This window comes from Rattus norvegicus, chromosome 16 (genome assembly GCF_036323735.1).
Source record: "Rattus norvegicus strain BN/NHsdMcwi chromosome 16, GRCr8, whole genome shotgun sequence".
NCBI classification, from domain to species: Eukaryota; Metazoa; Chordata; class Mammalia; order Rodentia; family Muridae; genus Rattus; species Rattus norvegicus.
In genome coordinates, this window is record NC_086034.1 from 49983378 (window position 1) to 50006132 (window position 22755).

Here is a 22755-nt window from a genome sequence, read left to right on the forward strand (position 1 = left end):
AGAGGGAAAAAGCTGTCAACAGTCCTACTCAGTGATAGACCCTGAGAATTACAACAGGAACTGGCAAGCAAGATACGTGTGATGGAGTGACAGTGGCCATCATACCATAATGCCTTGAAGATAATCAATGGTCTACGAAATCCAAAGAGGGGAACTCAACGCTTGGTACCATAAACCTCACCAAGGACCAGTGACAGGGATGTAAATGGGCTCTAGAAGAGAACCTACCACTACTGTACTACATCAACGACTCTCTAAGCACTTATGTGGACACCCGAAGACGACTACAGCTCATCAGAGAAGCTCCATTTTGCATCAGACAGAGGCTACTACAGAGGACCACACGAAGTCAAAGTGTGGACAATAATGGACTGTGGAATGCCCATCACCACCTGGGACATCTATAACACACCCTTCCACCCAAGGCTCAGGGAACACTGTGAAGGCGTGGGCAGCAGGCGGCAGGTTGTAAGAGCCGGAGCACCAGCCGCAATGCTACGACTATTATCTTCCCGACACAACAGGGATGCTGCGCCCTCCGCTCTTAGCGATGCAGTTGCTTTCATGGGACCGCGCCCGTCAGTGTCCCACCACAGCCATGAGGAGGAGGACACAAATCTGAGAGGTAGACACGGGGAGAAAGTGAGAGCAAGCGTGGTGAGCGACAGGAGACATGAGGCATCTATACAGAACTCAGGTATAAAATTCTCAAAGAGAAGCTTTAAAATCAATTTAAAAACAATGTTTCAGAGGGCAGATAGTGAATATTTGATGAATGGATTAGGGAGTAAATAAATATAAGGGGAGAAAGATCGAAATGCTAATAGTAACCCACTTTTCTCTCTTCATTTAAATTCTGACTATAAAGGCATTTTTCTAATAAGAGAGAGAGAGAGAGAGAGAGAGAGAGAGAGAGAGAGAGAGAACAGAAACCATTTGCAGTCCCGCTGAGCATCTAGTACACAGAAGGATACTAGATTAGAAAAATGCATTTAGGCTGACCAACAACAATTTCCAGTTTTAATGTAAACATCCCCATAAGGGCTTAGCGGTCATTGTTCTCCCTTGTTTTGTTCTGTGGTTTCCAGAGTCAAGTTTGTTTCCAAAGCATTCCAGAGGAAGGGGGAAAAGATTTCACTCCCCTTTCAGCCAATTCTCAGATACCAAGCATCATGAACTGGGGCTAACCCTACAAGTCAGGAAGTAGTGTTAAAATGAAAGCGAATGAAAATATAACTGAGAGGGGATGTGGGCATTCAGGATAAGGCGCCATCTGAGGGCTTCAGAAGGCCTGTTCTGTCTGCACAGAGCTTGCTTCGCTGTACAGATTCAGGCTGTGGCTGGCAAATCTCCCTGCCTGGTGTTTTCCATTGGCGGCTTATGTGCAATAAAATTTTAACAATAAAAGAAAAAGAAGGAGCATACTTGAAGAATGTATTACAGTAATAACAACCATTTACCCAAATAAGTTAAAAATTTAAATAATGTTCCTTGCCCTCAGTAAGTAGTGGCTGAGTTTAAAAAAAAAAAAACCACACAACCCAACCACAAAAGGCAGGACTTCTCTCTTTGTTGTGTTTTTGTATAAAAGCCTGCCCTGGGCAGATGCACCTCTCCGCACACTGTCAGCAGCAGGCCTGATTGCCTTTCATGTAAATTAGGAATGTGTACCTTTGTTTAAGCAATAATTTAGGTCAAGACGAGGGGGTCAGTTTATTTGTTCAAGCCTATTTAGGGCTTTGAAGTGGCATTTAATGCTTCATATGAACGCCTTTCCTGGGCTCCGTTTATTGAAGAAAATGCACTTCTTTAAAAAGTTTTTGTTTTGTTTTATTTTTGAGGGGGGAGAGGGGGGTGTTTTGTTTTGTTTTGTTTTGACTACCGAGTCTCCACTTACTGCTAACAGCCCTCAACTCCGCACGTCATAAAGGCACACAAAACCACTTCACAGTTTTAGTGAGACACTTGAGATTTGGGGGTGCAGCTACAAGTTTTGACATCTTTTATTCCTGCGGAAGTGTGCTGGTTCTGAGACTATGTCAAGAAGGCAAACACAGGCCTGCAGCCATTGGCTGCAGGTACCTCCAAGCAGTTCCTAGAGGTTTTGCTTCCCCTTAAAGCATTTGACTTTGTGTATTTAAAAAAAAAAGTTATTAGAACTACCCTGTTTGCCAGGCAAATTTTGGACATAGATTATATCCCAGGGAGAAACTTCTGACTGACCCTTCTGGTTTATGACACCAGTGAGCTTAAGTGTCTGTGACGGATCGCTGGCGCCCCGCGCACGGAAAATTGTATCTCAGCAGGTTCTAGCAGGAACGGGGTAAAGAGGTTTGTTCATTTGTCTGTGTGTGTTTTAAGCATTTCATGCCAAGGGGAGATTTTTGTGGACCCTGTGCCGCAAAGAACGTGCATTTCTTTAAAAGATCAAAGAGCGATTTTTCTCATTTGTAGAACTCCTGGGTTCAAGGTCCACTGTAATTGTCATCTATAGGTTTGCTCTGCTCTCGAGAATGTTCTTATGTTGTTATTAATAGAAGAATTCAGAGGCATGCCAGGACCACAGAGGTAATGGAGTTACATGGGTCTAAAATACAGGCCCTCTGTATCGAGGGAACTAATTTTACCACTATTGTACTATCAAGTTATTTATTTCTCCTGTAAGAAAGAATTTTACAGTAATGTACTTATGAGTATGTTTTACTTTTAAGTGTTTTATTAACAATGAAGAAAAATACCGAGTATAAAAATATAGATTTGGGCCCAAGCCCAATGAATTACATAAAAGGTCAGGAAGAAAATATTAAGTGAAGACTTCTAAGAGAAATCGTTTTCTCTAAGAAGCTAAAATATTTCTTTACCGAAAGAAACGTAAAAGCCATGCATTGGTTTTGTTCCGTATCTGTTTTTGCTCTTAAGAAACTGGATGTTGGCGGCTGGGGAGAGGGGCTCGAAGCAGGTGATGCCCTTGCTACAGAAACACAAGGCCGGAACTGGGACTCGCAGCATCCACAGGAAAGTCAGGCAGCCCTGGTCTGGGGAGGGTGATGTAGATCCCAGGACTTATTCTTATTTCCTGAGAAAGTCTGCAATCATATTTTTGCAAAGCCTCCAATACTGTGCTAAATAAAACCTTGCGATTCCGAGTTTGATCTCTTCTTTATTTTGTGTGCATGTGGTGGTGTCCGAGCCTCCTGTTGCATCGCTGCTACTTTAACACGTAGCTCAAAGATGAGAACAGAACCCAGATCAGCAAACTGAGCTGCTTATTTAAAAAGAAAAGAGCAGCAGGGCAAACAATTAGTTCAACGAAGCTGCACCTGAGAAACATTTAAGTGATGTTATTTCAATCAACAAAATTAATAACATCTTTGGGTCCCATTTGCCACTTTAATTGTAGCGTTTATCTTTGGGGTAACCCGAAGACTTAGTGTTTTGAAGCTTTAGAATGTAGGGGCATCACTGCCAACAGAATCGACTGGTTCCATAAGTTGTACACACTAGGTAACAAGCCTGTGATGCTGTCTGTGGGCTACTGCCACTAACCTCACCTCCCGAATCTCTTGGAGCACCTGTCTCTCTTCTTCATCCTGCTCCTATGTTTCTATTGCTTCTTCTGTGGTGCGAACAGCCATTTCCAGTGAGCTGTCTGCTCTCATAAGCTGCGCTCTGCATAAAGATCTCAAATTACAAATGTGATCAAGGCTTGTCGAGCTTAAATCTTTGCAATGGTGTCCAGTGATCTGAGGATAAAAATTTAAATCCTTACCCTACCCCAACACTACCCATCTATGCTGAACCACCCACCATACTCTTGCTGTATTTCCAAACCAATAGCTTTGAGCTCCCCAATCCTTTCCGTTCTCCAGAGTCATTATCTTTCCCAGTACACAGGTTTGTGTGGCTGGAATCATATCCCCAGAGGACAGCTCTGTCTCAGGAGGTTGTAGAACTTCTGACACAGGTAACCTAAGTGACAGAAGTGGAACATTGGAAGTGGGTCTTGCTGGAGCCATATCTTACGTCCAGCTCTGCTGATCTTCCCAGATGTATAGAAATGCTACTTCAAGCTCTAGTGACCACAAACACTCATTGCCATGAGGGAAGCTATAAAACAATAAAACAGTGTTTTCCTCTTCTGCTAAACTCTGCAACTGTGAGCAAAAAAAAAAAACCATAAGCAACATGCCCTTGGCCTCCTGGTTTATAAGCCAAGGTTCTTCCCACCTCTTTCCACCCTTGCTCCGCTGGAGCTCCAAGCCGACACAACTTTGCAAGGTTTCTATTGGAAATACCTCGTCTTCTACCCCCGCCCCTACCCCCAAAGTTTCCCAGGGCATCTTGGTTTCTTTTCTGCCTGACGTCTCACGTCATTTATCTTAGCTCGTGTACTGTGAGTATATGAGTGTGAAAATGCGATTAACATCTGTCTCTGCTACCTGAAGACAAACGTTGTATCTGGCTTTGTTTACCTTTATCCCTCATAAAGTTGAAACGGTACCTGACCTGACAGACATACTGTCAGTTTACAGAACAAAAGGAAGGAAGAAGTAAAAACTAACAGCTTTCAAAGAATCTGCCACCCCTCTGCCCTGCTTTCATCTCTGCAGCAAGATCGCCTGAGCGAGTTTTAGGGAGACAAGGGGCATCCCTTTTTCATGTATGAGCTCAGACTGAGATGGCAAGTGAGCCGGGCCAACATTAGCTTTGCCGACTAAGAAAGTGTCTTAACTACTTCTACTACATAAATGCAGCGAACCATTTTGTTTGACGGATATAGGAAAATCCATTTGCGGTTTGAAATCGTTTTGACAGTGTGCACCGTATTCTCTGGTCTTCGCTGATGAGTTGCGAGGAACTGCTTGGGTCTCCTGAAGCGCCTCCTTCTCTTGTGTGTCCTGTGCTTTTAGTAAAGCAGTGGATCTTTCTCCCGTTTGTCTACGATGAATACAATAGGAACTAAAACAAAACTAACAGATGTGTGTATTCGTGCTCTTACTTGTTAAACTGCAAATGTTGCCTACAGTAGCTACCTCCAAACTCCCTTACGAAACATGCTGCAAGGCCAGCATAGCCTTCTGTGAGCCAAGTCAGCACACTCCGTCAGCAGCTGTGAATTCACGAGAGGCTACCGTCTGTATCAGAACAGTCCCGTTCGACGGTGTCTATACAAAACTGAACCCTCAGCTCAAAAGTAAAGCAATGGCCTTATTTTTTCTTTTAAGAAAATAATACCATTTATCTGATCTCATTGGCATCTTTAAATTCTGTCTGCATACAGTGTTCGTTTATGGTGTGATGCTAATCCATTTGCATAGAAACAATCTGAGTCGTATTGTTGAGCTCACCAGGGTTTATTTCATGATGAAACTGAACCCTGGTGTGGACCACTGAAAGATGCCAAGTAATGGGGAGAATTTAATCACCCGAAAGGGGGAGGGAAGGACTATGAGAAAATGAGAAAAAATAGGTCCCCACTGTTATACTTTGTCTGACTGCACTCTCTCTGCAGACTTGCTCCATCCTGCGTCATTTGTCTCAAGATAGCCTATGCTAATTGAGAAGCTAGTTGTCTCTAAAGACTTCAACTAGTTCCATTTCAGTCCAATCAATCTCAAGCATCCATTGACCAAGATTCATTTAAAATTCCCTCACACCCATCAAGATTCTGTTTCTGATCTTTAAAAAGAATTTTTTTCTTTTTTAAAAAAAAACAACTTGAGCTGAGTAAGCCTCAACAAAGTATAATTTAGAATTTTTGATTACTTTAAAATTAGCTAATGCTTACTTTTAATTTAACCTTCCAATTTTAATTGTAAATAAAATGCTATTTATAATTCTTTAGGGTTTATTAACTGTTTATGTGTTGAAACAAGGTCGTATTATATAACCTACCTTAACATGAATCCATGATCTTCTTGCCTCAGCACAGAAGAGTGCGTGTTATGAAATAAAATGCAGTGGGTTGGGCCCATGCCAAGGTGTCCCCCTGAGAAATCACACCATGCAGAAGACCTGGTATATGGGAGGTTTATTTGGGAAAGGGAAGGGAGCCAGGACCTAGAGAAGGGGTAGTAGCAGACAGACAGAAGCAGAGATATGACAACAGAGAAGGGGAATCAGAAAGATGGGGGGAAGAGAAGGACAGAAAGAAGAAAAGAAAGGAAGAGAGTCAACCAGGAACACTTGGAAACAGAGAGAGAAGGGGGCTGGGGTAGCAAGCAGTGCTTTTATACCTTGCACCTGGCAGGCAATGGTGGCAGGTGATGATGCAATCTGTTGCTAGGTTGCTGTTGGAAGAGCCTAGCAGAATTGCCTGTAGGCAAGAGTAGGGAAGGAAGAATGACCATAGAAGGATGATCCTTCTGCCTAGCCATGCCCAGATAGTTGCCATAGAAACACATGAGTCCCAGGATAGCTACAGATAGAGAGCTACGTGTTTACCTATAACAGCAGCACAGTGCAATGCCTAAAGCTTGGCCACCCCTTAACTACCCCCTGTGTTTACAAGAACGCTAAGCATACCTTTAGATTTTCCAGCCTTCTTCTTCTAGGTGCTTCACAAATGCTAACTCACTTTGTCTTTCTCATGGCAAACCCTTAGAGAGTTATCATATCAACCCATTTTACAGAGGAGCCAATTAAGGTCTAGACAGTTTAACCTGCCTTCAAGGTCACAAGGATGCAGCTATCGTGAAACAGCCAGAATTGTCAGTGTGAGACCAACACTAATTTATAAACTTCCTGAATTCGCACAAGAAACTCTGAAATGTACATGAAAAAGTGAAATTCAAATTTAGCTTTCTAGAAATCGTGTAATGTCTCTCCAAGTGTGGAGTTCCAGAAGCTGCCTGGAGATCTGTCACACAGAGCTATGCCATTTACCCACCTTCTTCCCCAAGCATAGTGAGGCTAACACACGTGTCCACATATGTCTGAATCCTTTTTTTTCCTGGTTAAAAGATGGTTTTTCCTGTCTGTCTGCTTCCTTTTTTTCTGTCTTTCTAGCCTTCTTCCTTCAATATAGGAGCACTGCCTTCTGTATACAGATGGCCATGCATGTAGCAGTCTAGGAGTTGAATTACTTCTCCCTGCTTAAGGATCCATTTCGAATCTCAGGATACCTCATCCATTCTCTCCCGTGCCCTGAATAGTTATAGGATGCTCTCTCAACCAGCTTCATGAAAACATATAGGCTGTGTTGTAGCAACACTGTTGGACATACAGCCATCTGCATGAAGAACGCAACAATGGTTTTCCAATAAGCTACTGAACACACACACATACACACACACACACACATACACACACACACACACACACACACACACACACACACACACCACCCACCCTACTTCTTCTACCCACTATGTGAAAAAAATGCATTAACCAATATGGGAGACAAACATGGGAGATGCGTAAGTATATATGACCATATAAATCCTCATACACATACACATGCAGTTTCGACACATATAGAGTGAGCCTGAGAGAACCAAGTATGGTGATGTAGTGAGGAAAAGGTACCAAGAAGTCAGCGCATCTTGACCTTAAAGTTGCTTTCCCTTCACCAGCTGGTACCTTGTAAATGACCTAAAATAATAAAAACCATCTAGTAAGTATTGCTAAGTAAAGCAGTAAGTGTGGAAAATGAGCAGGAGAAAGGGAAAGAGAGAAAGGAGAGGAGAAAAGAAGAGCAGAAAGAGAAGAGGAGGAGGAGAAATGGGAAGGCAGGGAAGCCCAATGGCTCGGTAATTCGGTTGGCAATACTTTAACGAAGACCAGGTTCCACTCTTGGTTCTCTGATCTACTCATTAGACTCACGTGCCTCACTGGCTCTCCTATTTCTCCAAGCAAATCCCCCTGCTTCAGCTCCTCTAATTCTTTACCTTCTCAGTAGTCGGCAGATACAGAACTTCATGAGGAAATTGGGAAATTCCCCAAGTCTGGATAAAGCTGTTCTGCTCACTCTCTCTGCGTTCCTCCCTGATTGGCTGTGTCTTTTATTCGCTGCTGTTGACCGGGCAGCATGGCTGTTCTGCCCATCTTCCTCCGTGTAGCCCACTGCCTAAAGCCGCACACTATCCTGGCTTCAAAACAGCTTCCTACCACCTCAGAAGAATGGCCCTTCTCTTCCTTTCCAGGCCAGACTTCCCACCAGCCACTGGTCCTTGTAACCCTATAACCCTCTTCCTCTGACCCCAGCAGCCAGATTGCCCCCAGTTTCTGGCCTCATGCTCCCAATTTGTCGTGTGCTCACATTGACTGAACAATGTCTACTCAGAAATCTCTCAACACCCACCCTAAAGAAAGCATTTCTCTATACTCTGAAATTAGACCCTCTCCTTTTCTGGTCCTAATGTGACAATTTTTTTTTAATTTTTATTTTCTTAAACTCCTTCTGCTAGCCACTGTCTGAAGAGCTGAGTCAGAAGTTAGAGGTGTTGTGGGATGTCAGAGCTAGGATTTCTCACCAGCTCTCATCGTTTCCAACCTTCCTGCAGCATTGAAAGACGTCAATCAACTCAACTAATCGCTCCATCACTTCCAAGTGACTCCTGGTCCCTGTCTCCCATCCTTCTGAGACCTACTACAGCCTGTCTCTCTTCCTGCTTTTTACCTGCCCTCAATCCCTTTCAGAAAGATATTTCCTCGTACTGTAACTCCTCTTTTCCCCATTGTTTGAAGGTTATACCCATTATAGCTTGGGAGATGTTCAGTGGGTAAAGCACTTGCCAGGTATGTGAGAGAATCTGAATTCAAATACCCAGAATTGATGCAAGACCTTATAGGAAAAGCCTGGAGGAAGATGCACATGTGTAATCCAAGTCTCCCTCCTACGGGATAGGACATTCACAGGCCAGCCTTCCTAGCCTAGTAAGCATGGGAATCACAGACCCTGCATCCCAAACAAAATAGAAGGCAAAGACCAAGACCCATGGTTATCCTTTGTTTATCATACTGGCACATATGTGTTGCAGAAGGGCAGAACCAGTTCCGGCGTGTACCTTGGAGGTCACGCTCTCTCACTAGTTCCGGCTCTGGCGGGCTATTATCTCAGAGGCTCCATGCTGCCCCCATCTACTTTCTGACCCGCTGTCCATGAGCCGTTCCAACACAACACCCTGTCAGGCTGCCTGCCCTCACGCACAGCTCTCTTGGATGGTTTCCACCATGCCAGGCATACACATCCCAAACAGCCAGCCACCATACACCCTCTTGAACTAAATTAAGTCGCCACATGAAAGAACGTATCACACAATATTCTCTGATCCAATTGATAAGATATAATTTGCCCATCTAGACAACACAAAGTTCTGTACACATCCATCCCTTAAGAATAGTCATAACAACCTGTAACTATGCTCAGAGTTACAAGTTATACTCAGCTTAACATCTGCTGCCATGTTCTCTTGGCTCCTCCTCCTCCTTGCTCCGTCCTCCTCTGCCTCTCTAAAACTTTTCTCCCGCCTCTCCTGCTTATCCTTCCTTCTCATCCAATGACAGGCCTCGTGCACCTGCATTCACCTGCATAATGACATCAACCTACACACGTGCACCCCGAACTCACGTATATCAACTCATGCATAGACATGCACAAGAAAAAGGATATATAAAAAGAGTAAGACTCATTTTATGACTCTCAACCTAATAATTCAACATTTTCAGAAAACATACAAACCAGACACAAATCTGACCTCTCAAGTTGTGTTTGAAAAATGTGCCTACTTTCTGAAAAAGCAGTTGCTCCTAATTTCCCCTTTTGTGATAAATACATCAATTACATTGTCGGTGGCATGCAGACCTAAAAGCTAGTTTTCATTTTTTAAAATTTATTCTTTGGTAGTGGCCTATATGAATTTACTGTATAACAATCATATCTGCCCCACCCAGTTCCCTCCAACTTCTCCCAAATCCCCTCATCCTCCTACCAACTTTATGACTACTTCTTCTTCTTCTTCTTCTTCTTCTTCTTCTTCTTCTTCTTCTTCTTCTTCTTCTTCTTCTTCTTCTTCTTCTTCTTCTTCTTCTTCTCCTCCTCCTCCTCCTCCTCCTCCTCCTCTTCCTCCTCCTCCTCCTCTTCCTCTTTTTCTGCCTCTTCCTCATCCTCATCCTCATCTTCCTCTTCTGCTTTTCCTTCTTCTCCTTCTTTCCTTCTTCTCCTTCTTTTCTTCTTCTCCTTTCTCCCTTTCTCCTCTTGTTTTTCTATAAACCACTAAGTCCAATTAAAGCTGGGCATTTGTGTATATGTATAAACCCATTCACTGAAATTTGGGGTAACCTACCATGTGTCACACCACTGCAAGAAAACTATTCCTTTCAAAAGCTGCTGCTCTGACAGGATTAGATGCTCAAACCCACCATCCCACCCACCCATGATGGGACATTAACTGGCTTGATCTTGTGCAGATAACTGTAGCTATTGCAGATAGATGCATGCAATGGCCCTATCTTATCCAGAACCATTACTTGTGTCAGTCTTCAATGGGGTGATACAGAGTATCTATCACTCTCCAATGCTTCTTACGATCTTCCCACCCCTCTTCCATAACTTTGGCTAAGTGTTGAGAAGAAGAAGATGTGATGTAGTCGTCCACAGTTAGAGCTGAGCCCTGCAAAATTCTCTATACTTAAGTCTCTGTATTAAAACCATCTTTTCCATAAAGACACATCCATGGTGAGGGGTAGGAATTGCCTCTGACTTGTCTTCATGACTCTTGAGTACTCTCCATTTTTGTGTTTTTTTGTTGATTCTGTTTAGTTGGCTTGTCCTTAGTATATGGTGACTGAATGAAACTAAAGGAACACAGAGGTTTTGGCTTGCTATTTGACACATAGACCTAACTCCTAACTCCTAATTCAAGGAGCTGGTTTGTTTAAAGTGCGGTTTCCATTGATTAAATGGCATGCAAAAATAAGCAACTATACTGCGTTTGATTTTTTTCATTGACCTTACCGAAACAAGCAAACAAAGAACAACATTAGGTTCATGCTGTAGTGAATGTACTTGTGGTTCCTAAGAACACAAAGATAACCTGAGGTGTCTTCAGCTCTTGGCCTAATCTGCATCCTGTTTAACTGGAATTGAGGATGTGAGGGGGAAGGGCTTTAAACAAGATGGGAAGGTGGTCTCTCAACACTTTAGGTAAGTCTCTCAACACTTTAATTTTTTGGAAAGGTAAATAAATCATGCAAATTTCTTCCTTTTACGATGTAGGGAAAGTGCTAAGTGAGTGCATGGAAAGCTAAAGCTTCACTTAGCAGGATGCCCAGGTGGCTTCTTTGTCTTTATGGGCCCTGAGACTCAACTCCAGGCCTTCAGGAACATTCTAGGCAAGTGTCCTGCCATCCAGCTAGACCTTCAGTTCTCTTTTAACTTCTAATGTTGAAATGAGTTTTCAATGGGTTTTGCCCAATAAAGTCCTGAACTCAATCTACAGCCCAGGCCAGCCTGGAACTCATCTCCCTGCCTCTATCTCCCAAAGAGCTTGGGTCCTAGGCCCTTGCTGACTGTCATGGTTTATTTTAAGTAACTGCTAACCAACTTTTCCCGATTCATTATTAGAAGCCAGCAACCGACCTCTTTAGAATTCAGCTTTTGCTTTTATGAAATATCAATAACCCTTTGATTCAGTTTACATCTTTCGCTGTCTTCTGTTCCAGGTCTCCAGCTTCTCTAAGACAAAGATTCGGAATTTCTGCACAAGCTAAGAAGCTGAAGACCTCTTTTCGCGAGGGGGAAGGTAGGTGGATCCGGGGACCAAAATCTCTGCAGACGGGTTTCCTACAGCGTGCAACTTGTTTGTGGTTAGCAAAGCAAGTACTTCCGGCAGAGCTGCCAAGCTTGGGTCCCAGCAATCCAGCAATCGTCTATTTCAATGAGTCTGTAACAGGCATCGTTGGTTGGATTCGTAATGGTTTTGATCCCACAAAAGCCAACCACCTTTCTATGGACTTTTTATTTTCTGGAAGATTAAGTGAATGAGGGCATTCTAAAATTCAGAATCCCCTGAGAGAAAAACAAAAACAAAACCTCAACAAATCAGCTACCAGCGTAAAGTAGGCCAAGCACAATAGACTGCCAGTGTGTATGTTTCCCACTCTTGGAAGTGAATTGTTTGGGGCTTTCTTGTTCTCCAGAAGTCTTAATCCTTTCTGAGTAGCACTTACACGGTGACCCTAGAGAATCCAGCTTGTACCTGGTTATGGTTTTCTTTACTTCTTACATTGCTCGGTGCGTTTGCTCAATGGTAGCCATGGTCTATTAACTTAGAGCTTTGAACCCTGTGAACAGGTTCATTTAAAATCGCATTCTGAAGGGTTTCCACAAAATGGGAAGTGTCTTCTACCAAGACGCTAGAAAGAAATGTACAACAGGAGGGCTGACAAGCATTCTGCTCGGGATGTGTGCACAGTGGTATTTCCAGGAGAGCTGGGTTCTCAGAGCAAATCATTTAAAAAGTCCCTGACTCATTGGGTTTAATGAGTGGAAGTCTGAGGGGTTTTTTTCCTTCCTCCTAATTGACAGCCTCTTCTTTTAATATGATTCAACATTAAGTTTCCATGAAGCAAAGAACTTTCTAAATGATGGAACCAATGTAAAACGCCAGTACATAGGAATAATAAGATTGTACCTGGGAAAAAAAGCAAGTTGCTCACTGAGATTTCTATGTTATTCATTCAAGTATACTTTACCATGTTAGGTGAAAAATCACTCCAGAAGTCGAAAGGCCAGGAACACAGCTTAAAACCCTCAGACAATAGACAATCAATGTGGCGTCCTCACTGGTTTTATTTCCTACTTGAGCTAATAGATTTAAATTAACTTCATATTGAAAGCAAAAGTCTTTTTCTTACTGTGTGAATTTGAGGTAAAATCAGTATTTGTAATGTAATTCTTTTTGCTTTTCCTCCTGTGAGGAAAGACAGGATAGATTTTTTATTATAATTTTAATAATAAAATCATAGTTGGCTTCTTACATAAAATCGCAGGAGTCACTGTTGTTTTGTTTTAATATCTCTTCCAGGCACCGATTTTTACTTTTCCCCTAAGGGTGTCTCAGCAATAGTGAAAAGGGAGCCCTTTAATAAGTGCTCTTGTGAGCATACACGTACATCCTTATAAGCTTGGTGGGTAATTAATCAAAACTACATGCTGCGTGCCATCTCCCACATGTGGGGTAGCTCTCTTCCCTAGACCTCCTCAGTTTAGGCAATGGTGAGGGGTTTTCTTCTTCTTTTTTTTGATTGTGTTTTTCTATTAACATGAGAGCAGTTAATAGAAGGTAGATTTTAATAATTTACTATCACACATTTCCTCAATAACTGACCTTGTAAGATCCCTATGAGGAATTTCAGCATTCCGTTTTACACGCCACATTTGGAACAACGGCCCAGTAAGTGCACATTCAGTGTTTACCTGGAAACGGGATAAGACAAGGTTTGTCTAAGTTGCTTTGCTCATTTTTTTTTATTCTCTCCCTTTTCTGTGACAATTCATGCTCTGGAAAAGACCTGTCTGCAGACCGATAAAATAAATCAATAGATATTAAGCAAATTACATTTGGGGAACAAGTTATCATTGTAAATTATAAATTATCCTTCTTGGAGAATTCCAGAAAGTAGGTGCATGCCTCCTCTCATTCCTGAAGGGAATGAGATATTTCAGGATAGGAATGTAATCACCTGGGTGTTTTCTGCTGTGAACATATAGCTTAAAATTCTCTGCAAGCATGGTATCGGGCGAAACTCCTTCAAGTCTCTAGCATTCCACCTTAGAGAACACTTTGCCTGAATGCCACTCTAATAAAACATGTCAACCTCCCCTCGTCTTTTAAGTACCCTCTCTTCAAACCCTTCTCTTATCTATTCATGGAAACCACTCTTCCTATACTGGGAGGTTCTCTAGGACAAGCATTTAGTCTGTAGTAGCTAATATATAAACTTGATTGGCTCAGTGTTCCTCTGAGACACACTTTGAAGGAGAACACTTGATGTGCTGTAACATAGGTCAGAAGCTGCCTGTAAAATACGCTCATAAACATATATTCTGATAAGGAGACAAAGGGTAGATAGAGCCCATAGACCTCCAAACTCTTCCTGAATCAGGCAGAACAGCAATGCACCTTCCAGCTCAGGAAAAGCACATTTTGTGTGTGTGTGTGTGTGTGTGTGTGTGTGTGTGTGTGTGTGTGTGTGTGTGTGTATTTATGCAGCAAACACGAACCAGAAGACAGAAACCTGTCAGGTGACTCAGATAATTTCATTAAGCCTAACAAATGTTCATAAGGAAGCCAGCTAAACTGACTCTTGCTCCTGACCTCAGCACGTTGGAGGAAGTGTTGGGAGAATCAGGAATTGGAGATTAGCCCTGGTTACACAGTGAGTTTGAGGCCATCCTGAACTCTGTAAGGCACCTTGAAACACACAGCAGAATGCACCAAACAATACTCAGGAACATTTCCTGAATGTAACGGCCGGAATGGCATTTGAAAAACGTGGCCCAAGCAAATGAATAATCTCAGGATGTCCCTGGTTGGTTCTGGTTTAAAGGAGTCAGTGGGGAAAAATGAAAAAATAAAATGTTAAGCACACTTTTCAGAAATGGATACAAAGGACACCATAAACTACTGAAAGTCAGAGATTAGTCAAGGCTATCCTGTTCTGTCAGTAAGCGCTATATGTTTCCAGGTCTTCATACAATTACAGAGTCCGAAACCTTTGGCTGGCACTGACCCTTGTCCTTTTTTTGTCCTGCTGTGTTGAGTAAAAGAAAGGGTGAGCAAAATGCCCACACAAAATCTCTCTGTTTCCTCCTTTCCCCGCTCGCTCCCCTGGGATTCTTAGCTGATTATATCACTAGTTAGTGGATAATCAGAGAGATGGGGAAGAGTGCAGGGATTAACAATGTCAGAAAACATTGTGAGCTGTTCTGATGATTATAAACCGTTCCGTGTTTGTTGTTGTGTGGAACAAAAATCAGAATGGCTGACTGCAGATCTTCCTCTTCATCTGGATGCTTCGGTGTTCTGCAGACACAGCATTCGGGAGAAAGGAAAAGTTTCAGATTTGTGAGATACGGTAGTAATTTTTCACCAGGCTGCTGAGTTGAGGGCTCCGGAATGAATAGGGTTGTTCCCCTGAGCCTGGTACGAGGAGTGGGATCCAGTGTCGTCTTATTGGGCCGGAGACACTGGAGAGAAAGGCTGCAGTTTGCAGAAGCTTCTAATCTGAGGTCAGAGAGTCTTGAGGGGCCTGAATCAAGGCAATGTTCAGGCTGACTGGATGCTTTGGCTGTTTATGTTTCTATCAAACTGTAGATCTCCTAGTACGGTCTCCCTGCCTGTCTTCTGTTTAGCCATGGTGGCTTTTGGCCTCCATTGTCAAAATCAAAAGCAAACAATGAAGGGTCTAGGCAGATTCTATTTTTTACTAAAATACTTAGCTTATGATAGAATAGGATGAAAGAAAGAAGTGTATATATATGTACTAGATTATATACAATGTACTAAATATATAGACAAATATATAATATATATTATTTGTAATATAAAATATATTACATATCCACGGCCAGGGAGATAGTTCAGTCACTAAAGTGCTTGCCTTGCCAGCATGAACACCTGAGTCTGACCCCTAAAACCTGTGTAAAAAGCTGGATGTAGTAACATGCAGTGTTTAGTAGTAGGGAAACAGACAGGCTGAACCTTGGGGCTCCATTGTCAGTCATCCTAGTCTACTTGGTGTACTCCAGGTCCTTGAGAGGCTTTCCTGAATATGGTGGATAGCTTCTGAGGAATAATGCCCAAGGTCATCCTCTGACTCCCCGTAGACCCATACACCATAGATACACATGCACATCCCCCAGAATTCATCCATGCTAAGGCAGCTAGATATTTTTAAATGGTCAATTAAATTTGACTATCAGTTAATCGATGGGAAGTTATAAAGTGAATGAAATGGATTTAGGGGTAGACTGTCTCAAGGATAGAAAAACCTATTTAAGTCTCCAGGCCTATTGGCAAACTCACTTCAAAATAGGTTTCAAAGCAGCACTGGGAAGTTCGTTTGTTCAGTTTTGTCTGGGATCAGAAATGAATTAATCAAGATATTCATGGCCCTTGATAATTAGGATGTAATCTTTCTTGACACTAGTCAGGAACCATACTAAAAAATGACATGACACATAGCTTTCAACATAAGTTCAAGGTCTGGTGCTCACTCCTGACTGCCCATGGAGGTATTTACAGAGATGGACAGCAAGGCCCTTGAAGAGTATCATAGAGTGGCTGTGTATACTAGGACATGACCTGTCCTCTAAGGGCTGGGTTCTTGTCCCAGTGTCTTCTGCCACTGAACTCTCCATACCAGGCCCACCACACGTCCTCTGTGCTATGACAAGAGACATCACCACTGTGGAAACATGCTACCTGCTGTACAGGATGGCTGTAACTCTTCCCAATCGATTTCAGGAAACAAACTGTTCAATTTGACAGCATGTGACCCACATCAAGGATGATTAACTAAGAAAAACAGAAAGCTTTCAACATGCCATCGCCAGAGAAAAGTCAGGACAGAGGTTAAGCATAATGAACAAACATGGAACTGTAGAAATACTCTTTGCTTTTAGTTTTCCGATCAAAAATGTCGTGTCCTATCACTTCCCAATTCCAACTGTTGTCAGTCCTAGTTAATTTCTCTCTCTCTCTCTCAGTTTCTTAGTCTGTAAAATGGAAACAATATATCTCCCTAGTACTGTTTCAGGACCATAAATTCTGTTACTATTCTAAGGTACCTATGTATCACTTGAAATTGAGACTGCCAAGACATGGCCTACACAACAATCTGTGCCTACTAGTTCACTTGCAATAATTATTTTTCAACAATTCCACATTCTAGCAGGATTCTATTTTGAACTTCCAATCTTTAAACTCTTTGAATAGAGTGCAGATCATCAGTCATGGACTTATATTCTATCATATCTCACTAACTAAGAAATGATGAACCCCTGAACTGGGTGAGTGGAAGACTGGATGAGAACACAGAGTGTTAGTGCTGTATTAATGGAGCAGGCAGAAATCAAGCAAAACAGACTCTCTCTACCTCTGACCACAACGCAAGGAGATGGTTAAGCAATGAGCACTAAAGACTCAAAAGTTTTACCTCCAGGAAATTTAGACAATTGCCAGTCTGCTCTCAAAGTCATCATTCTTGTTAGGTTCTGAATATAAAGTTCTGCTCAGGGGAAGATTACCAGAAGTAAATAACCCTAACAAATCGTCAAGCTAAAGTAGATAGCAAGAGTGCTGAGTGTCCATGTCTAGCATCAGGGAACTCCAGCACTAAAGAGACTCTAGCTGCTCTTTTCAGGGATCCTTCCTTAGCAGAGACAAGATACTTCAGTACCAGAATACTACAATAGTAGTATTTCAAAGAAGAAATCCATCGATATCTGCAAAAGTGAATGAAATGGACTATTTCTCTGGAAAATAGCATACTGGGTGGCACTCCCTCGGTAGAAAAGAAATGGCTTCTAACACCAACACTGACACTCTTGACGTTGTACAGAAGCAGAGAGTTTGCATCCATTGACCTTCACTGTATTGAGTTTCATGGTTTTCTTTTTTTATTGGATAATTTTCTGTATTTACATTCAAATGTTATCCCTTCCTCCCCCTCTCCCATACCTTCTCACCCTCCCCCTGCTTCTAGGAAGATGCTCCCACTCCCACTTACCCACTCAACGCCCTGGCACTCCCCTACACTGGGGAAATGAGCCTTCCCAGGACCAAGGGCCTCTCCTCCCATTGATGCCCAACAAGGCCATCCTCTGCTATATGTGTGACTGGGGCCATGGGCCTGCACATGTATACTCATTGGTTGGTGGTTTTGTCCCTGGAAGCTCTGGGGAGGCTCTGGTTGGTTGATGTTGTTATTCCTATGGAGTTGTAAACCCCTTCAGCTCCTTCAGTCCTTTCTCTAACTCCTTCATTTGGATCCCCATGCACAGTCTGATGGTTGGCTTCAAGGTTTCAATATTGGGCTCACACCCTCCCCCTTTCATCGGCTGTGTATCTCTAAATCATGCCTGACTAGTGTCCACGAGACTGGAGATCTCTTGCCTAAAATCCTTCATTGTAAAGCTATTTGTTCAACATAAGTCAACATTGTACGTTTATTGGGTTGTGAACCTGATCATGTAAGAAATAGCAAGTGAACTCTATGGCCTGTGCATCCCAGTCTGCTGCTGGAAATGGCTCCAAGGAGTATCCTGTGGGAGAGTGTGGTTACCATGCAGACATAACCTAAATCAACTTCACCAACATCCTCTATGCTTCACTGATAGTCCTTCCTATGAAAACTCATTTTTTAAATGTTCATATATCCCTTACATTTTATCTAAACTCTTAATTCTACAATTTTAGGCATTTCATAATTCAAATGGTGATAGAGTCATGTATAATGGAATATGATTACCCAGAAAGGGATGCTTACTTATTAATAAAAGTTTAATTAGCATTACATAGATAAATGTCAAAAGAAAAGATTGGCTTTATAGCTTCCAATACATTTCTATTTCTTTCTTTCTTCCTCCCCATTCCCCTGAAACAGCCATTTCCTTATGTTACAGATGCTGTGATGTTTACTTTACCCCAACCCAGAATTGTCACCAGAGAATGGCCCTTGCTGCTTTGTAACATCTAGATGAGGCTAATAACAATAAACGGTCCCACCACAGCAAGTTTTAGAAGAGTCAGGTGTCAAAAAATTCAATTTGTGAACATAACAAAGCCCCATTGAATTAACAAAGGCGACTTCAACTGAATAGCATGTTCAGGGTAAAAGATATGGGTTTTTTGTGCTTCTATAAAGGCAACTTTTTTCTTTATACAGGTATATCATTCAAGTGCCAAAAACGTCCCTCTCTAGCACTGTTTATCAGGGGGAGGGGGGATATTCCTGAGAGCCAATCTCCCTTCTCCAGCAGAGCAGCAACCCCCCTTTCTAAAGGGGAGCAGACGAGGCTTTTGAAAACACAGCCTGCGTGTTGCAACACATTTATTTTAAAATACTGTCCCCATTATTCTGGAACACTCAGAGGAGACCTTGTTGTAAATGGTGTGATCACCAGGAATACCAAGTTGTTTTCATGCAAGAAGTTCAAAATCTCCTCTGATATGGTCAATTAGGGGCGCTTTATATAACTCCTTAGGACCAACTAAGGGTACATTTTGTTGTCATTTTTTATAGTTTGGGTTCTCGTTGCGTCCTGACCTACATAGCATGGGGGAGTCAGCCAACAGCTGGCACTTCTCAGAGATGCTCAAGAAGAGAGTGGCAAATTGTGTGGTGGATTCTGTGTCTCTCTATTTATATGTCTGGCTACAGATCTACCTACCGTCCTTTCTCTCTGTTCAATTACTTACCATTGACACACTTCATGAACAAAACGTTCTTTGGTGGGAGCATGATCTTAGAGTAGATTTATACAAAGTGCAAAAGGCCTTTATCCAAAGAACGGCATGTGTAAAGAAAACCCTGGATCAGTACTCCCTCTTCTGTGTCAGAGTTTGACCTCAAGACCCGACTTAGTGCAGTTTGTAGCCAGTTTGAAGAGTTCTTTTCCTCTCTCCTGGAAAGGGACAGTGGGAGGGTGGGCGGGGAAAGTGTTCCAACTATTCTTCTCTTCAGAGTGGCCAGCAACCTACTGTCACCTCCCGGGTCTTATACGCCCATTCAAACATCACCAGTTAGAGTCAGCTGGGAAGTTCAAGCTGCAAAGCAGGACAGTCTTTCGCTGACAGGAGCCATTTTCCTGCTCTTTATAGATTTTTTTTTAAAGATCACAATTACATTAAATGCCAACCTTCAAAATCAAGGTAAAGTGGTACTCTGGAAGAGATCTGATTACTACTTAAGAGGAAAGGGAAACTCAAAGGAAGATTTGAGTAGCAGTAATAGATCATTGTACACTGGAGATGGCTTAAATAATGTTTATCTTTAATATATCTGTGATTATACAGACCTCTCCTTGAGGGGTATCACGGTGTTGATCAGGGGCCGTGGGGCTTGGCATTGGGCCCTTCAGCCTTCAAATGTTAACTCATTCATGGAGATTGCAGGCTTTGACAATTACAGAAGATTACAACCTGTGGTTTTAGAAAAGCTGGCTGCAGAAGTTGAGTCCGTAAAGGGATGAGTACCTCCTCACATCTGCATTTATTCAATACATGTGGACTGGGTGTAGGCTCTTTCAAGATGATGTAAGCTGAATCAAACATATGTGTAACTTACAAAGAGTTCTCAGTGTGGTAAGAGAGAAAAAAATCATAAACAAAACACATCAAAAGAAACAAAAAAACCCTTTGTGATTCAACAGAGGACCCCATAGCTTGCTGCTGCAAAGACCAGTGGAGGACAGATTAATGAAAATTCTCTTTTTCAGACTACTGTCTGATGGCTTTAAAGTGGTCTCCAGAGCTCAATAGAGGCAGGAGAGAGTCCAGAGCAATGTACAATGTCCACATTCTGTTAACTGCATAGGTCACACTGCTCTTGGTATACAAATTCATTGACAAAAGGAAAACTCTCCGTGCCAGATTTAATAGCAAGTATAACATTTTCCTTTCCTTAAAACATACCATTTATTCACTTAGAAAATTTCCTGAGCTGATACCACTATGAAGTAAATGATATTATCTGGGCATATAATTTATTATTATAAAAGTTTCCCTATATCACATAATTAGATACTTCAAAACTTTGAGATTTTAAATTCAAATTCTTATTTTTTTAATTTGATTTTTTAAGATAGTTTCTCTGTGTAGTCCAGTCTCTCCTAGAACTCATTCTGTAGACCAGGCTAACCTCAAACTCAGAGATCTGCCTGCCTCTGCTTTACAAGTACTGGGATTAAAGGTGTAACTCACCATGCTTGGCTGAGATTTTAAATATATTGAGCACTTATGATGATTGCTCAGAAAGTCATGTTAGGCATAAATCTTAAAGGGTTAGTTTAAGGGGGAGTCTGAAGTGTCACTTAGGTTGCTTGGTGATAGCAGGATTCCTTTTTTGCTCAACACACCTCTGAGAGAAGTGACATTAGCATCCAAGATGTAGAGGCAAAAGATGGCACTAAAGGCTTTACAGTAGCTGTACTGATACTGGCTCTTCAGAGCACAGCCTCACCCATCCAAAAGCATTATCAGCACCAAGCTTGAAAAACCCTCCTGATGCCACAAATGTCAATGAAGAGTCTACACTGTAAAAGCCTGATGTGCACATGTCCCTGAGAAAGGACGATACACCTCATCTGTGACAACAGCAAAGCCAGCTACGCTTTGGTGGTGTCATCAGACGCGAGAGTAAAAGGTCAAGGAGATAAGAGAGGGGGAAACATAAGATACACACTCTACCTCCCGGCAGAAGCCAGCGCTGAACGTTACACTGTGAGGCACCATTACTCAAGGGCCTGTTGTGCTATTGAAGACTGAGCACTGGCTGATGCCTGCTTATTGAGCAAGGACCTAGCATCTCTGTCATTTCTGTACCCACTAACCCTGCTTCTTACCCTGCAGAGGTTTCCTCTGGATGCCTCAGTGCCTCGCTACCCTGCTCAGTCTTACCTCAGCAGGGTACTCTACCGGGCTACCAACTCAGCGTATGTACACAGCCAATGGGCAGTGCGGGCTGAGAGACATGCTTTTATAGACAGGGAGACATTGGAAGCAGAGTGTCTTAACAAACTCCATATGGGAAAATAAACTCATTTCCCCCAAGTAAATACTTTTATACCCAGGAATTAAACTCTGCTTTTCCAGGCTTATAGAACATCCTAAACTCTGGTGACCCTTCATATTTGTGCATTTCCTTGTGTCTTGGATTTAAAACACTTGATTCTTATTGCATTCTTAGCAATACTTTTCTATGACCAACAGCCACACACACACACACACACACACACACACACACACACACACACACATATATATATACCATTTCCAGAATACTTCAGGCAACTTTGCAAACTCCCCTACAAACCTCAAATAATCTGCCCAGAAACTGGCAGTTACAGTAAAAAATCACCCATCTTCATCTCCTTGGTTTCTCATATGAGCCAAGAAAAGTTGGGATTTTTTTTTAGCATGATGCTTTTAGCATTTTGCAGATGTACAACAAATAGTTGATCAATGCACCTGTACTCAAACTGTGACCAAGAAAAATGCATTCTGATTGTTAAAACAGCGTGCCCGGGGAAACAGTGTTCCTTGCTGTCAAAGGACAATGTTGGATGACCCACAGATCGTCATCCAGGGCTCCCTCATGCTACCTTCCTGGGTTTATCTAGACAAGGATAGGCACACAGCCAAAGGAGTCTAGAGAAGCATCTAGGTGTTTTCCAGATACTCGTATGGCAGCTCACCTTACAAAGAGGACTCTATGAGGAGCGTCTGGACACTTGAGTCTTGCCTAATTCCCTGGTACATCTCCAAGTAGGGAGGTCACTTGGAGCAGTTCTATCAGAGACAGATCTCTTCTGTTCTGTAAGGACAGGGAATCCTGCTTTTGATTTATCTTGTATTTTGCCACAGGGCTGAGCACACCCTAGAGGCATCTAATCTGTTGACTTGAATTGATCTCAGATGTTGGGCTTGGCCTGATCTGAACCTTCACACCGTGGGACTCAGCAGGTCCCTGAGACACACTTAACTTTCAATTCAAGGCCCCTGACAGTTCCAACCAACTCTCTCTCAG

At 42.4% G+C, this 22755-nt stretch overlaps 1 protein-coding gene across 12 annotated transcripts in view; it reads left to right on the top strand.

Moving 5' to 3' along the window:
• The window catches only part of Tenm3 (teneurin transmembrane protein 3), a 2726621-nt gene that overhangs the window by 1998646 nt on the left and 705220 nt on the right, over positions 1-22755 (top strand). For all 12 annotated transcript variants that reach the window (XM_063275416.1, XM_039094506.2, XM_039094513.2 and 9 more), the window contains one exon: positions 11665-11744. The gene's annotated coding sequence lies outside the window, so the exon portion shown is untranslated. The remainder of the gene's footprint in view (positions 1-11664; positions 11745-22755) is intronic.